This window comes from Ranitomeya imitator, unplaced genomic scaffold, assembly GCF_032444005.1.
Source record: "Ranitomeya imitator isolate aRanImi1 unplaced genomic scaffold, aRanImi1.pri SCAFFOLD_24, whole genome shotgun sequence".
NCBI classification, from domain to species: domain Eukaryota; kingdom Metazoa; phylum Chordata; class Amphibia; order Anura; family Dendrobatidae; genus Ranitomeya; species Ranitomeya imitator.
The window spans coordinates 245,154-262,256 of record NW_027194605.1 but is presented as its reverse complement, the minus strand read 5'-3'; the positions used below and the strand labels follow the sequence as shown (position 1 = coordinate 262,256).

At 46.2% G+C, this 17,103-nt stretch overlaps 5 non-coding genes across 5 annotated transcripts; all 5 read right to left on the bottom strand.

The window, feature by feature from the left end:
* Nucleotides 1-11,569: 11,569 nt before the first annotated feature.
* Nucleotides 11,570-11,642, bottom strand: TRNAV-UAC (transfer RNA valine (anticodon UAC)). Its single transcript has one exon. It is a non-coding gene; the product is annotated as a tRNA-Val (tRNA).
* A 1,171-nt stretch (nt 11,643-12,813) lies between these two features.
* TRNAV-UAC (transfer RNA valine (anticodon UAC)) lies at nt 12,814-12,886 on the bottom strand. The gene has a single exon. It is a non-coding gene; the product is annotated as a tRNA-Val (tRNA).
* Nucleotides 12,887-13,461: 575 nt separating this feature from the next.
* TRNAV-UAC (transfer RNA valine (anticodon UAC)) lies at nt 13,462-13,534 on the bottom strand. The gene has a single exon. It is a non-coding gene; the product is annotated as a tRNA-Val (tRNA).
* A 1,320-nt stretch (nt 13,535-14,854) lies between these two features.
* TRNAV-UAC (transfer RNA valine (anticodon UAC)) lies at nt 14,855-14,927 on the bottom strand. Its single transcript has one exon. It is a non-coding gene; the product is annotated as a tRNA-Val (tRNA).
* Nucleotides 14,928-15,502: 575 nt separating this feature from the next.
* TRNAV-UAC (transfer RNA valine (anticodon UAC)) lies at nt 15,503-15,575 on the bottom strand. The gene has a single exon. It is a non-coding gene; the product is annotated as a tRNA-Val (tRNA).
* Nucleotides 15,576-17,103: the final 1,528 nt, after the last annotated feature.

The window sequence follows — 17,103 nt, the reverse complement described above, 5'->3', positions numbered from 1 at the left end:
CAGACGAAGTTGCGCAGGAGGTACAAGAAGAGTTATTAGATGACCCAGTTCTTGACCCCGATTGGCAGCCATTGGGGGAACAGGGTGCAGGCGGCAGCAGTTCTGAAGCAGAGGAGGAGGAGGGGCCGCAGCAGGCATCAACATCGCCACAGGTTCCATCTGCCGGGCCCGTATCTTGCCCAAAACGCGTGGCAAAGCCAAAACCTGGTGGAGGACAGCGTGGCCATCCGGTTAAAGCTCAGTCTGCAATGCCTGAAAAGGTATCCGATGCTAGAAAGAGTGCAGTCTGGCATTTTTTTAAACAACATCCAATTGATCAGCGCAAAGTCATCTGTCAAAAATGTTCTACTTCCTTAAGCAGAGGTCAGAATCTGAAAAGTCTCAATACTAGTTGCATGCATAGACATTTAACCACCATGCATTTGAAAGCTTGGACTAACTACCAAACGTCCCTTAAGGTTGTTGCACCCTCGGCCAATGAAGCTAGTCATCAACGCAACATCCCTTCCGGCAGTGTAGGACCACCATTTAGCGCACCACCTGCTGTATCTGTGCAGGTATCTTTGCCAGGCCAAAGCAGTCAGGGTCAGGGAATCACCAGTTTCGTAGTAGGAAACACTGCATCTAGGGCACCGGCGGCAACAATACCATCTCCCACCGTCTCTCAGTCTGCCATGTCCACCGGCACCCCCGCTAGTTCCACGATCTCCAGCTCTCCAGTCCAGCTCACCCTACATGAGACTATGGTTAGAAAAAGGAAATACTTAGCCTCGCATCCGCGTACACAGGGTTTGAACGCCCACATAGCTAGACTAATCTCGTTAGAGATGATGCCCTACCGGTTAGTTGAAAGCGAAGCTTTCAAAGACCTGATGGACTACGCTGTACCACGCTACGAGCTACCCAGTCGACACTTTTTTTCCAGAAAAGCCATCCCAGCCCTCCACCAGCATGTTAAAGAGCGCATCGTCCATGCACTCAGGCAATCTGTGAGCACAAAGGTGCACCTGACAACAGATGCATGGACCAGTAGGCATGGCCAGGGACGTTACGTGTCCATCACGGCACACTGGGTAAATGTGGTGGATTCAGGGTCCACAGGGGACAGCAAGTTTGGGACAGTTCTGCCTAGCCCACGGTCTAGTAAACAGTTGTCTGTAGCCGTTCGCACCCCCTCCTCCTCCTCCTCCTCGTCCTCCTGCAGAAGCAAGAGCTCGTCCACAGACCGCAGTCGCACAAACACTCCATCCGCACCTGCCACTGTTGCACACCAGGTCTCCCATTATGGGGCAGCTACTGGCATACGTCAGCAGGCTGTATTGGCTATGAAGTGTTTGGGCGACAATAGACACACCGCGGAAGTTCTGTCCGAGTTCTTGCAGCAAGAAACGCAGTCGTGGCTGGGCACTGTAGATCTTGAGGCAGGCAAGGTAGTGAGTGATAACGGAAGGAATTTCATGGCTGCCATCTCCCTTTCCCAACTGAAACACATTCCTTGCCTGGCTCACACCTTAAACCTGGTGGTGCAGTGCTTCCTGAAAAGTTATCCGGGGTTATCCGACCTGCTCCTCAAAGTGCGTGGACTTTGCGCACATATCCGCCGTTCGCCTGTACACTCCAGCCGTATGCAGACCTATCAGCGTTCTTTGAACCTTCCCCAGCATCGCCTAATCATAGACGTTGCAACAAGGTGGAACTCAACACTGCACATGCTTCAGAGACTGTGCGAACAGAGGCGGGCTGTTATGTTTTTGTGGGAGGATACACATACACGGGCAGGCAGTAGGATGGCAGACATGGAGTTGTCAGGTGTGCAGTGGTCGAAGATTCAAGACATGTGTCAAGTCCTTCAGTGTTTTGAGGAATGCACACGGCTGGTTAGTGCAGACAACGCCATAATAAGCATGAGCATCCCCCTAATGCGTCTGCTGATGCAAAGTTTGACGCACATAAAGGATCAGGCGTCTGCACCAGAGGAAGAGGAAAGCCTTGATGACAGTCAGCGATTGTCTGGTCAGGGCAGTGTACATGACGAGGTACCGGGCGAAGAGGAGGTGGAGGATGAGGAGGATGATGGGGATGAGTATATTTTTAATGAGGAAGCTTTCCCGGGGGCACGGGAAATTGGTGGCGTGGCAAGGCCGGGTTCTGGTTTTTTGAGGGACACAAGTGACGTAGATTTGCCTGCAACTGCCCCTCAACCAAGCACAACCGCAGATTTGACAACGGGAACTTTGGCCCACATGGCGGATTATGCCTTGCGTATCCTCAAAAGGGACACACGCATTACAAAAATGATGAACGATGACGATTACTGGTTGGCCTGCCTCCTTGATCCTCGCTATAAAGGCAAATTGCAAAATATTATGCCACATGAGAACTTGGAACTAATATTAGCAACAAAACAATCAACTCTTGTTGACCGTTTGCTTCTGGCATTCCCTGCACACAGCGCCCGTGATCGTTCTCACACGAGCTCCAGGGGCCAGCAGACCAGAGGTGTTAGAGGGGCAGAAATCAGAAGTGGCGTTGGACAGAGGGGTTTTCTGACCAGGTTGTGGAGTGATTTTTCTATGACCGCAGACAGGACAGGTACTGCAGCATCAATTCAAAGTGACAGGAGACAACATTTGTCCAGTATGGTTACAAACTATTTTTCATCCCTTATCGACGTTCTCCCTCAACCGTCATTCCCATTTGATTACTGGGCATCCAAATTAGACACCTGGCCAGAATTGGCAGAATATGCATTGCAGGAGCTTGCTTGCCCGGCAGCTAGTGTCCTATCAGAAAGAGTATTCAGTGCTGCAGGTTCAATACTAACAGAAAAAAGGACTCGTCTGGCTACCCAAAATGTAGATGATCTAACCTTCATTAAAATGAACCACAACTGGATTTCAAAATCTTTTGCCCCACCCTGCCCGGCTGACACCTAGCTTTCCTATGAAAAGGTCTTGCCTGTGGACTATTCTGAATGACTTTTCCAATCTCGTAATTTTCTTCACCTGATTGTCCAGCATACGACATGTTTCCACCTCACGAAATGGCCAAACTCCCCACACGGGGCCGTGCTATCGCCACTTTGCGCTTGGACCCTTGAGAGTGCTGTTTGTCTGAAGAGGTGGGTGTGGCCGCTTTTGGTCGACGGCACTGCCACTGGGTCCCTCATAGTACAATAAAGTGTCTCTGGCGGTGGTGGTGCGCACCCAACGTCAGACACACCGTTGTAATATGAGGGGCCCTGTGCCTGTACCGCCGGCCACAAGACAGTTCCCCCCCCCAGCTCAAACAGTGCTCTACCACTAGCAAAATTATCTCTCACAGCTTCACCAATGTGTAGTCTAGCCGCTGACATCCTTCAATGCCTGGCACTGACAATACCATTGTTTTGACATTTTTGTTATGTTAGGCCTTCGAAGCCTGTCTGCGGTCCCTTCTTTCTACAACTACTACACTGACCAGGCCACTGCTGGCCGTGTTACCCTGGAACCAATTTAAAAGTGCCTACAGTCAGCCCAATTTTGTTATGTTAGGCCTTCGAAGACTGTCTGCCGTCACTCCTTCCACTAGACTTCCACTGACCATACACTGCTGCCCATGTACCCCTGGAACCAATTTAAAGTGCCTACAGCCAGCCCAATTTTGTTATGTTAGGCCTTCGAAGCCTGTCTGCGGTCACTCCTTCCACTAGACTTCCACTGACCAGACCACTGCTGCCCGTGTACCCCTGGAACCAATTTAAAAGTGCCTACAGCCAGCCCAAGTTTGTTATGTTAGGCCTTGGAAGCCTGTCTGCGGTCACTCCTTCCACTAGACTTCCACTGACCAGACCACTGCTGCCCGTGTACCCCTGGAACCAATTTAAAAGTGCCTACAGCCAGCCCAAGTTTGTTATGTTAGGCCTTGGAAGCCTGTCTGCGGTCACTCCTTCCACTAGACTTCCACTGACCAGACCACTGCTGCCCGTGTACCCCTGGAACCAATTTAAAAGTGCCTACAGCCAGCCCAAGTTTGTTATGTTAGGCCTTCTAAGCCTGTCTGCGGTCCATTCTTTCAACTACTACTACACTGACCAGGTCACTGCTGCCCGTGTACCCCTGGAACCAATTTAAAATTGCCTACAGCCAGCCCAATTTTTTTATTTTAGGCCTTCGATGCCTGTCTGCGGTCCATTCTTTCAACTACTACTACACTGACCAGGTCACTGCTGTCCGTGTACCCCTGGAACCAATTTAAAATTGCCTACAGCCATGTGTTATTATTTTAGGCCTTCGATGCCTGTCTGCGGTCACTCCTTCCACTAGGCCTCCACTGACCACACCACTGCTGTCCGTGTACCCCTGGAACCAATTTAAAATTGCCTACAGCCAGCCCAATTTTTTTATTTTAGGCCTTCGATGCCTGTCTGCGGTCCATTCTTTCAACTACTACTACACTGACCAGGTCACTGCTGCCCGTGTACCCCTGGAACCAATTTAAAATTGCCTACAGCCATGTGTTATTATTTTAGGCCTTCGATGCCTGTCTGCGGTCACTCCTTCCACTAGGCCTCCACTGACCACACCACTGCTGTCCGTGTACCCCTGGAACCAATTTAAAATTGCCTACAGCCAGCCCAATTTTTTTATTTTAGGCCTTCGATGCCTGTCTGCGGTCCATTCTTTCAACTACTACTACACTGACCAGGTCACTGCTGCCCGTGTACCCCTGGAACCAATTTAAAATTGCCTACAGCCATGTGTTATTATTTTAGGCATTCGATGCCTGTCTGCGGTCCATTTTTTCAACTACTACTACACTGACCAGGTCACTGCTGCCCGTGTACCCCGGGAACCAATTTAAAATTGCCTACAGCCATGTGTTATTATTTTAGGCCTTCGATGCCTGTCTGCGGTCACTCCTTCCACTAGGCCTCCACTGACCACACCACTGCTGTCCGTGTACCCCTGGAACCAATTTAAAATTGCCTACAGCCATGTGTTATTATTTTAGGCCTTCGATGCCTGTCTGCGGTCACTCCTTCCACTAGGCCTCCACTGACCACACCACTGCTGTCCGTGTACCCCTGGAACCAATTTAAAATTGCCTACAGCCATGTGTTATTATTTTAGGCATTCGATGCCTGTCTGCGGTCCATTTTTTCAACTACTACTACACTGACCAGGTCACTGCTGCCCGTGTACCCCTGGAACCAATTTAAAATTGCCTACAGCCATGTGTTATTATTTTAGGCCTTCGATGCCTGTCTGCGGTCACTCCTTCCACTAGGCCTCCACTGACCACACCACTGCTGTCCGTGTACCCCTGGAACCAATTTAAAATTGCCTACAGCCAGCCCAATTTTTTTATTTTAGGCCTTCGATGCCTGTCTGCGGTCCATTCTTTCAACTACTACTACACTGACCAGGTCACTGCTGCCCGTGTACCCCTGGAACCAATTTAAAATTGCCTACAGCCATGTGTTATTATTTTAGGCATTCGATGCCTGTCTGCGGTCCATTTTTTCAACTACTACTACACTGACCAGGTCACTGCTGCCCGTGTACCCCGGGAACCAATTTAAAATTGCCTACAGCCATGTGTTATTATTTTAGGCCTTCGATGCCTGTCTGCGGTCACTCCTTCCACTAGGCCTCCACTGACCACACCACTGCTGTCCGTGTACCCCTGGAACCAATTTAAAATTGCCTACAGCCATGTGTTATTATTTTAGGCCTTCGATGCCTGTCTGCGGTCCATTCTTTCAACTACTACTACACTGACCAGGTCACTGCTGCCCGTGTACCCCTGGAACCAATTTAAAATTGCCTACAGCCATGTGTTATTATTTTAGGCCTTCGATGCCTGTCTGCGGTCACTCCTTCCACTAGGCCTCCACTGACCACACCACTGCTGTCCGTGTACCCCTGGAACCAATTTAAAATTGCCTACAGCCAGCCCAATTTTTTTATTTTAGGCCTTCGATGCCTGTCTGCGGTCCATTCTTTCAACTACTACTACACTGACCAGGTCACTGCTGCCCGTGTACCCCTGGAACCAATTTAAAATTGCCTACAGCCATGTGTTATTATTTTAGGCATTCGATGCCTGTCTGCGGTCCATTTTTTCAACTACTACTACACTGACCAGGTCACTGCTGCCCGTGTACCCCGGGAACCAATTTAAAATTGCCTACAGCCATGTGTTATTATTTTAGGCCTTCGATGCCTGTCTGCGGTCACTCCTTCCACTAGGCCTCCACTGACCACACCACTGCTGTCCGTGTACCCCTGGAACCAATTTAAAATTGCCTACAGCCATGTGTTATTATTTTAGGCCTTCGATGCCTGTCTGCGGTCCATTCTTTCAACTACTACTACACTGACCAGGTCACTGCTGCCCGTGTACCCCTGGAACCAATTTAAAATTGCCTACAGCCATGTGTTATTATTTTAGGCCTTCGATGCCTGTCTGCGGTCACTCCTTCCACTAGGCCTCCACTGACCACACCACTGCTGTCCGTGTACCCCTGGAACCAATTTAAAATTGCCTACAGCCAGCCCAATTTTTTTATTTTAGGCCTTCGATGCCTGTCTGCGGTCCATTCTTTCAACTACTACTACACTGACCAGGTCACTGCTGCCCGTGTACCCCTGGAACCAATTTAAAATTGCCTACAGCCATGTGTTATTATTTTAGGCATTCGATGCCTGTCTGCGGTCCATTTTTTCAACTACTACTACACTGACCAGGTCACTGCTGCCCGTGTACCCCTGGAACCAATTTAAAATTGCCTACAGCCATGTGTTATTATTTTAGGCCTTCGATGCCTGTCTGCGGTCACTCCTTCCACTAGGCCTCCACTGACCACACCACTGCTGCCCGTGTACCCCTGGAACCAATTTAAAATTGCCTACAGCCAGCCCAATTTTTTTATTTTAGGCCTTCGATGCCTGTCTGCGGTCCATTCTTTCAACTACTACTACACTGACCAGGTCACTGCTGCCCGTGTACCCCTGGAACCAATTTAAAATTGCCTACAGCCATGTGTTATTATTTTAGGCCTTCGATGCCTGTCTGCGGTCACTCCTTCCACTAGGCCTCCACTGACCACACCACTGCTGTCCGTGTACCCCTGGAACCAATTTAAAATTGCCTACAGCCATGTGTTATTATTTTAGGCCTTCGATGCCTGTCTGCGGTCCATTCTTTCAACTACTACTACACTGACCAGGGCACTGCTGGCCGTGTACCCCTGGAACCAACATCAGAAAATATAAAAATAAGTATTTTGCTTATAAAAAAGAAAATACTGGTGAGATATCAAATGCAGACATTTTAACATTAAAAACAAACACACAACTAAAATCTGGTACAGTACTAAAAATGGCCACCAGCTACAATTACTTTCTCCTGCAAGTAGTTAACTGAAAGTTTTTTTAAATTGAAAACACACATATGGCATCCACCGAGTGTTGTCCTGTCGCGTCTTCTTTATATTATTGCCGAGAAGATGCAAAATAATGAAAATAATAAAATCATTAATTACCAAAATAATAGAGAAAGTCAACACCACATTGCAAATAAACATTCATTCCAAATAAAGAAGCAGGGCGCGTCCGAGGGTGAGTATATACCTAATAAGAATATAATCACCCTCGGACGCGCAATGCTTATTTCCAACAGCCTTCCTTCCTAAGAATCAGCCCTTCCGTCGTGTAGAGAGACGTTGTGTTACACTCCAAGGTGTTCCCCAGGTTGCCTTTCCTGAGCTTCGATCTTCCGGCTCTCGTTTAGTAGTTCTTGGAAACTACTCTGCATTAGGCCTTCAAATTGGGTATGGGGTGTAGAGAGATGGTGTGTTCCACTCCAAGGTGTTCCCCAGGTTGCCTTTCCTGAGCTTCGATCTTCCGGCTCTCGTTTAGTAGTTGTTGGAAACTACGCTGCATTAGGCCTTCAAATTGGGTATGGGGTGTAGCGAGAGGGTGTGTTACACTCCAAGGTGTTCCCCAGGTTGCCTTTCCTGAGCTTCGATCTTCCGGCTCTCGTTTAGTAGTTCTTGGAAACTACACTGCATTAGGCCTTCAAATTGGGTATGGGGTGTAGAGAGAGGGTGTGTTACACTCCAAGGTGTTCCCCAGGTTGCCTTTCCTGAGCTTCGATATTCCGGCTCTCGTTTAGTAGTTGTCGGAAACTACGCTGCATTAGGCCTACAAATTGGGTATGGGGCGTAGAGAGAGGGTGTGTTACACTCCAAGGTGTTCCCCAGGTTGCCTTTCCTGAGCTTCGATATTCCGGCTCTCGTTTAGTAGTTGTCGGAAACTACGCTGCATTAGGCCTACAAATTGGGTATGGGGTGTAGAGAGAGGGTGTGTTACACTCCAAGGTGTTCCCCAGGTTGCCTTTCCTGAGCTTCGATCTTCATGCTCTCGTTTAGTAGTTGTCGGAAACTACGCTGCATTAGGCCTACAAATTGGGTATGGGGTGTAGAGAGAGGGTTTGTTACACTCCAAGGTGTTCCCCAGGTTGCCTTTCCTGAGCTTCGATCTTCCGGCTCTCGTTTAGTAGTTGTTGGAAACTACGCTGCATTAGGCCTTCAAATTGGGTATGGGGTGTAGCGAGAGGGTGTGTTACACTCCAAGGTGTTCCCCAGGTTGCCTTTCCTGAGCTTCGATCTTCCGGCTCTCGTTTAGTAGTTCTTGGAAACTACACTGCATTAGGCCTTCAAATTGGGTATGGGGTGTAGAGAGAGGGTGTGTTACACTCCAAGGTGTTCCCCAGGTTGCCTTTCCTGAGCTTCGATATTCCGGCTCTCGTTTAGTAGTTGTCGGAAACTACGCTGCATTAGGCCTACAAATTGGGTATGGGGTGTAGAGAGAGGGTTTGTTACACTCCAAGGTGTTCCCCAGGTTGCCTTTCCTGAGCTTCGATCTTCCGGCTCTCGTTTAGTAGTTGTTGGAAACTACGCTGCATTAGGCCTTCAAATTGGGTATGGGGTGTAGCGAGAGGGTGTGTTACACTCCAAGGTGTTCCCCAGGTTGCCTTTCCTGAGCTTCGATCTTCCGGCTCTCGTTTAGTAGTTCTTGGAAACTACACTGCATTAGACCTTCAAATTGGGTATGGGGTGTAGAGAGAGGGTGTGTTACACTCTAAGGTGTTCCCCAGGTTTCCTTGCCATTGCTTCGGTCTTCCGACTCTCGTTTAGTAGTTGTAGAAAAGTACACTGCATTAGGCCATACAAAATGGGTATGGGGTGGAGAGAGATGGTGTGTTACACTCCAAGGTGTTCCCCAGGTTGCCTTTCCTGAGCTTCTATCTTCAGGCTCTCATTAAATTGTGGTTAAATGGAACAACTGCATTTGGCGTACTAGTTGGTTTGGGGCCTACTATCGGTGTCTGCCACTCCTTGCTGTTCTCCTCCACTGAACAAAGCTGTGCCGCCTGTTTACTACGGTTGCCAATTTTGAACTGCATTTCGACTACTTACTGATTTGGCCCTACTCTCTGTGTCAGCCTCTCATTCCAGTTGTCCTCCACTGCAATGCCCCCTGGTTATTCCTGTGTTACCAATTTTGAACTGCATTTAGCCCACTTTCTTCTTTGGGCCTATATCTGTGTTTCCACTTCATCGTGCCCATTGCCCAGCCAGTGATAGATGAGTCTGCTGGTACATTGACCCATAACGCAACATTCCCCGTGCACGCTACACAACAACATTGTGACCCTGCTGAAAGTCAGGTTGCTCTTCCCGCATACCATACCACCTTACACGGGGACAAAGAGGAAGGTGCAGATGAAAGTGCAGGTTCCTTCATCAGGTGGGGGGAGGAATACTAGTTGGCGACGTCACTGGCACAGGGCCTCTCATAGTACGCAAAAGTGTTGCTGCCGGTGGGAGGCGCCCCCGCCGTGCAAACACACCGCTGTACTTTGAGGGGCCCTGTGCCAGTGCCAATGCCAACGAGTGGGCCCCCCCTGCTTGCTCAGGTTCACAGCACTTGCAAAGTTGAAATACTTACCTCTCCCTGCTCCACTGCCGTGACGTGGTCCAGATTTCCTGGGCCCACTAATTACTTGAACCAGCCCTACCCCCCACAACTTTAGCCAAATGACCCCCAATTTCAAATGCCTTCCAATTATTATAAGGTAAATTACGCTTGACAAGCTTCATTAAGAAGAATGGATGGTTTTGACATTAAAATGGCCACTCTAGGTGTTTTCCTGGCCCCCACTCACTGCCGACTATGCTGCCCCATTGACTTGCATTGGGTTTCGTGTTTCGGTCGATCCCGACTTTACGTCATAATCGGCCGATTTCACTCGACCCGACTTTGGACATAGTCGGGTTTCGCAAAACCCGGCTCGACTCTAAAAAGGTCAAGGTCGCTCAACTCTAGTGATAACCACTACACTACAGAAACTAGATAAGACGTTACTGGGCTCACGACAAGCAATCGAGATCAAGAACTGAAAGTCAATAGCTTTGTCAGCAAAGCATTATGGCATGTTTCTGCCCAGTTTTGAACTGGGGACCTTTCGCGTGTTAGGCGAATGTGATAACCACTACACTACATAAACGGAACGAAAAAGGTTACTGTGGTCATGGCAAGGAATAAAGATCAAGGATTGAAAGTCAAAATGCATTGTTTCTGCCCAGTTTCGAACCGGGGACCTTTCGCGTGTGAGGCGAACGTGATAACCACTACACTACAGAAACTAGATGAAAGACATTACTGGGCTCACGACAAGCAATCGAGATCAAGAACTGAAAGTCAATAGCTTTGTCAGCAAAGCATAATGGCGTGTTTCTGCCCAGTTTTGAACTGGGGACCTTTCGCGTGTTAGGCGAATGTGATAACCACTACACTACAGAAACGGAACGACAAAGGTTACTGTGGTCATGGCAAGGAATAAAGATCAAGGATTGAAAGTCAAAATGCATTGTTTCTGCCCAGTTTCGAACTGGGGACCTTTCGCGTGTGAGGCGAACGTGATAACCACTACACTACAGAAACTAGATGAAAGACGTTACTGGGCTCATGACAAGCAATCGAGATCAAGAACTGAAAGTCAATAGCTTTGTCAGCAAAGCATAATGGCGTGTTTCTGCCCAGTTTTGAACTGGGGACCTTTCGCGTGTTAGGCGAACGTGATAACCACTACACTACAGAAACTCCGTGCTAAGCTCAAACTGTTCAAACACACCGAAATGAAATTGAAAAAAAATGATCCAGCCAAACTCAACAGGTCTTCCTCTATGTCTGAACACAGGACAAAGTGCACTTTTCAACCAAGGAACCTTTCATTTGTCAGACTACTGAAAAAAAGAAAAAACATGGAAACAAAACCATTTTGCAAAAAAAAATCTCATGCCTTTGTCCAAAAGCCAAAAAGAAAGAGAAAAAGCAAGTAGATGCCTGGTTTCGCACCTTGATCCTATCAGGTGTTACTTGAACTAGAAAAACGTATACAATGTCAAAAACACACACTCTTGACAAAAGCAGACGCATGTAGAAATCATCAAAGGGGTAAAAATGATGCTGATTACATCAACAATATACACTTGTGATCAAAATAAAGAGAAACCGCATGCTTCTGCCCGGGATCGAACCGGAGACCTTTCGCGTGTAAAGCGAACGTGATAACCACTACACTACAGAAACTAGATAACAGAAGTTACTGGGCTCACGACAAGCAATCGAGATCAAGAACTGAAAGTCAATAGCTTTATCAGCAAAGCATTATGGCATGTTTCTGCCCAGTTTTGAACTGGGGACCTTTCGCGTGTTAGGCGAATGTGATAACCACTACACTACAGAAACGGAACGAAAAAGGTTACTGTGGTCATGGCAAGGAATAAAGATCAAGGATTGAAAGTCAAAATGCATTGTTTCTGCCCAGTTTCGAACTGGGGACCTTTCGCGTGTGAGGCGAACGTGATAACCACTACACTACAGAAACTAGACGAAAGACGTTACTGGGCTCACGACAAGCAATCGAGATCAAGAACTGAAAGTCAATAGCTTTGTCAGCAAAGCATAATGGCGTGTTTCTGCCCAGTTTTGAACTGGGGACCTTTCGCGTGTTAGGCGAATGTGATAACCACTACACTACAGAAACGGAACGAAAAAGGTTACTGTGGTCATGGCAAGGAATAAAGATCAAGGATTGAAAGTCAAAATGCATTGTTTCTGCCCAGTTTCGAACTGGGGACCTTTCGCGTGTGAGGCGAACGTGATAACCACTACACTACAGAAACTAGATGAAAGACGTTACTGGGCTCACGACAAGCAATCGAGATCAAGAACTGAAAGTCAATAGCTTTGTCAGCAAAGCATAATGGCGTGTTTCTGCCCAGTTTTGAACTGGGAACCTTTCGCGTGTTAGGCGAACGTGATAACCACTACACTACAGAAACTCCGTGCTAAGCTCAAACTGTTCAAACACACCGAAATGAAATTGAAAAAAAATGATCCAGCCAAACTCAACAGGTCTTTCTCTATGTCTGAACACAGGACAAAGTGCACTTTTCAACCAAGGAACCTTTCATTTGTCAGACTACTGAAAAAAAGAAAAAACATGGAAACAAAACCATTTTGCAAAAAAAAATCTCATGCCTTTGTCCAAAAGCCAAAAAGAAAGAGAAAAAGCAAGTAGATGCCTGGTTTCGCACCTTGATCCTATCAGGTGTTACTTGAACTAGAAAAACGTATACAATGTCAAAAACACACACTCTTGACAAAAGCAGACGCATGTAGAAATCATCAAAGGGGTAAAAATGATGCTGATTACATCAACAATATACACTTGTGATCAAAATAAAGAGAAACCGCATGCTTCTGCCCGGGATCGAACCGGAGACCTTTCGCGTGTAAAGCGAACGTGATAACCACTACACTACAGAAACTAGATAACAGACGTTACTGGGCTCACGACAAGCAATCGAGATCAAGAACTGAAAGTCAATCGCTTTGTCAGCAAAGCATAATGGCGTGTTTCTGCCCAGTTTTGAACTGGGGACCTTTCACGTGTTAGGCGAACGTGATAACCACTACACTACAGAAACTCCGTGCTAAGCTCAAAGTGTTCAAACACACCGAAATGAAATTGAAAAAAAATGATCCAGCCAAACTCAACAGGTCTTCCTCTATGTCTGAACACAGGACAAAGTGCACTTTTCAACCAAGGAACCTTTCATTTGTCAGACTACTGAAAAAAAGAAAAAACATGGAAACAAAACCATTTTGCAAAAAAAAATCTCATGCCTTTGTGCAAAAGCCAAAAAGAAAGAGAAAAAGCAAGTAGATGCCTGGTTTCGCACCTTGATCCTATCAGGTGTTACTTGAACTAGAAAAACGTATACAATGTCAAAAACACACACTCTTGACAAAAGCAGACGCATGTAGAAATCATCAAAGGGGTAAAAATGATGCTGATTACATCAACAATATACACTTGTGATCAAAATAAAGAGAAACCGCATGCTTCTGCCCGGGATCGAACCGGAGACCTTTCGCGTGTAAAGCGAACGTGATAACCACTACACTACAGAAACTAGATAACAGACGTTACTGGGCTCACGACAAGCAATCGAGATCAAGAACTGAAAGTCAATAGCTTTGTCAACAAAGCATTACGGCATGTTTCTGCCCAGTTTTGAACTGGGGACCTTTCGCGTGTTAGGCGAATGTGATAACCACTACACTACAGAAACGGAACGAAAAAGGTTACTGTGGTCATGGCAAGGAATAAAGATCAAGGATTGAAAGTCAAAATGCATTGTTTCTGCCCAGTTTCGAACTGGGGACCTTTCGCGTGTGAGGCGAACGTGATAACCACTACACTACAGAAACTAGACGAAAGACGTTACTGGGCTCACGACAAGCAATCGAGATCAAGAACTGAAAGTCAATAGCTTTGTCAGCAAAGCATAATGGCGTGTTTCTGCCCAGTTTTGAACTGGTGACCTTTCGCGTGTTAGGCGAATGTGATAACCACTACACTACAGAAACGGAACTAAAAAGGTTACTGTGGTCATGGCAAGGAATAAAGATCAAGGATTGAAAGTCAAAATGCATTGTTTCTGCCCAGTTTCGAACTGGGGACCTTTCGCGTGTGAGGCGAACGTGATAATCACTACACTACAGAAACACGTTACTGGGCTCACGACAAGCAATCGAGATCAAGAAATGAAAGTCAATAGCTTTGTCAGCAAAGCATAATGGCGTGTTTCTGCCCAGTTTCGAACTGGGGACCTTTCGCGTGTGAGGCGAACGTGATAACCACTACACTACAGAAACTAGATGAAAGACGTTACTGGGCTCACGACAAGCAATCGAGATCAAGAACTGAAAGTCAATAGCTTTGTCAGCAAAGCATAATGGCATGTTTCTGCACAGTTTTGAACTGGGAACCTTTCGCGTGTTAGGCGAACGTGATAACCACTACACTACAGAAACTCCGTGCTAAGCTCAAACTGTTCAAACACACCGAAATGAAATTGAAAAAAAATGATCCAGCCAAACTCAACAGGTCTTTCTCTATGTCTGAACACAGGACAAAGTGCACTTTTCAACCAAGGAACCTTTCATTTGTCAGACTACTGAAAAAAAGAAAAAACATGGAAACAAAACCATTTTGCAAAAAAAAATCTCATGCCTTTGTCCAAAAGCCAAAAAGAAAGAGAAAAAGCAAGTAGATGCCTGGTTTCGCACCTTGATCCTATCAGGTGTTACTTGAACTAGAAAAACGTATACAATGTCAAAAACACACACTCTTGACAAAAGCAGACGCATGTAGAAATCATCAAAGGGGTAAAAATGATGCTGATTACATCAACAATATACACTTGTGATCAAAATAAAGAGAAACCGCATGCTTCTGCCCGGGATCGAACCGGAGACCTTTCGCGTGTAAAGCGAACGTGATAACCACTACACTACAGAAACTAGATAACAGACGTTACTGGGCTCACGACAAGCAATCGAGATCAAGAACTGAAAGTCAATCGCTTTGTCAGCAAAGCATAATGGCGTGTTTCTGCCCAGTTTTGAACTGGGGACCTTTCACGTGTTAGGCGAACGTGATAACCACTACACTACAGAAACTCCGTGCTAAGCTCAAAGTGTTCAAACACACCGAAATGAAATTGAAAAAAAATGATCCAGCCAAACTCAACAGGTCTTCCTCTATGTCTGAACACAGGACAAAGTGCACTTTTCAACCAAGGAACCTTTCATTTGTCAGACTACTGAAAAAAAGAAAAAACATGGAAACAAAACCATTTTGCAAAAAAAAATCTCATGCCTTTGTGCAAAAGCCAAAAAGAAAGAGAAAAAGCAAGTAGATGCCTGGTTTCGCACCTTGATCCTATCAGGTGTTACTTGAACTAGAAAAACGTATACAATGTCAAAAACACACACTCTTGACAAAAGCAGACGCATGTAGAAATCATCAAAGGGGTAAAAATGATGCTGATTACATCAACAATATACACTTGTGATCAAAATAAAGAGAAACCGCATGCTTCTGCCCGGGATCGAACCGGAGACCTTTCGCGTGTAAAGCGAACGTGATAACCACTACACTACAGAAACTAGATAACAGACGTTACTGGGCTCACGACAAGCAATCGAGATCAAGAACTGAAAGTCAATAGCTTTGTCAACAAAGCATTACGGCATGTTTCTGCCCAGTTTTGAACTGGGGACCTTTCGCGTGTTAGGCGAATGTGATAACCACTACACTACAGAAACGGAACGAAAAAGGTTACTGTGGTCATGGCAAGGAATAAAGATCAAGGATTGAAAGTCAAAATGCATTGTTTCTGCCCAGTTTCGAACTGGGGACCTTTCGCGTGTGAGGCGAACGTGATAACCACTACACTACAGAAACTAGATGAAAGACGTTACTGGGCTCACGACAAGCAATCGAGATCAAGAACTGAAAGTCAATAGCTTTGTCAGCAAAGCATAATGGCGTGTTTCTGCCCAGTTTTGAACTGGTGACCTTTCGCGTGTTAGGCGAATGTGATAACCACTACACTACAGAAACGGAACTAAAAAGGTTACTGTGGTCATGGCAAGGAATAAAGATCAAGGATTGAAAGTCAAAATGCATTGTTTCTGCCCAGTTTCGAACTGGGGACCTTTCGCGTGTGAGGCGAACGTGATAATCACTACACTACAGAAACACGTTACTGGGCTCACGACAAGCAATCGAGATCAAGAAATGAAAGTCAATAGCTTTGTCAGCAAAGCATAATGGCGTGTTTCTGCCCAGTTTTGAACTGGGGACCATTCGCGTGTTAGGCGAATGTGATAACCACTACACTACAGAAACTCCGTGCTAAGCTCAAACTGTTCAAACACACCGAAATGAAATTGAAAAAAAATGATCCAGCCAAACTCAACAGGTCTTCCTCTATGTCTGAACACAGGACAAAGTGCACTTTTCAACCAAGGAACCTTTCATTTGTCAGACTACTGAAAAAAAGAAAAAACATGGAAACAAAACCATTTTGCAAAAAAAAATCTCATGCCTTTGTCCAAAAGCCAAAAAGAAAGAGAAAAAGCAAGTAGATGCCTGGTTTCGCACCTTGATCCTATCAGGTGTTACTTGAACTAGAAAAACGTATACAATGTCAAAAACACACACTCTTGACAAAAGCAGACGCATGTAGAAATCATCAAAGGGGTAAAAATGATGCTGATTACATCAACAATATACACTTGTGATCAAAATAAAGAGAAACCGCATGCTTCTGCCCGGGATCGAACCGGAGACCTTTCGCGTGTAAAGCGAACGTGATAACCACAACACTACAGAAACTAGATAACAGACGTTACTGGTCTCACGACAAGCAATCGAGATCAAGAACTGAAAGTCAATAGCTTTGTCAGCAAAGCATTATGGCATGTTTCTGCCCAGTTTTGAACTGGGGACCTTTCGTGTGTTAGGCGAATGTGATAACCACTACACTACAGAAACAGAACGAAAAAGGTTACTGTGGTCATGGCAAGGAATAAAGATCAAGGATTGAAAGTCAAAATGCATTGTTTCTGCCCAGTTTCGAACTGGAGACCTTTCGCGTGTGAGGCGAACGTGATAACCACTACACTACAG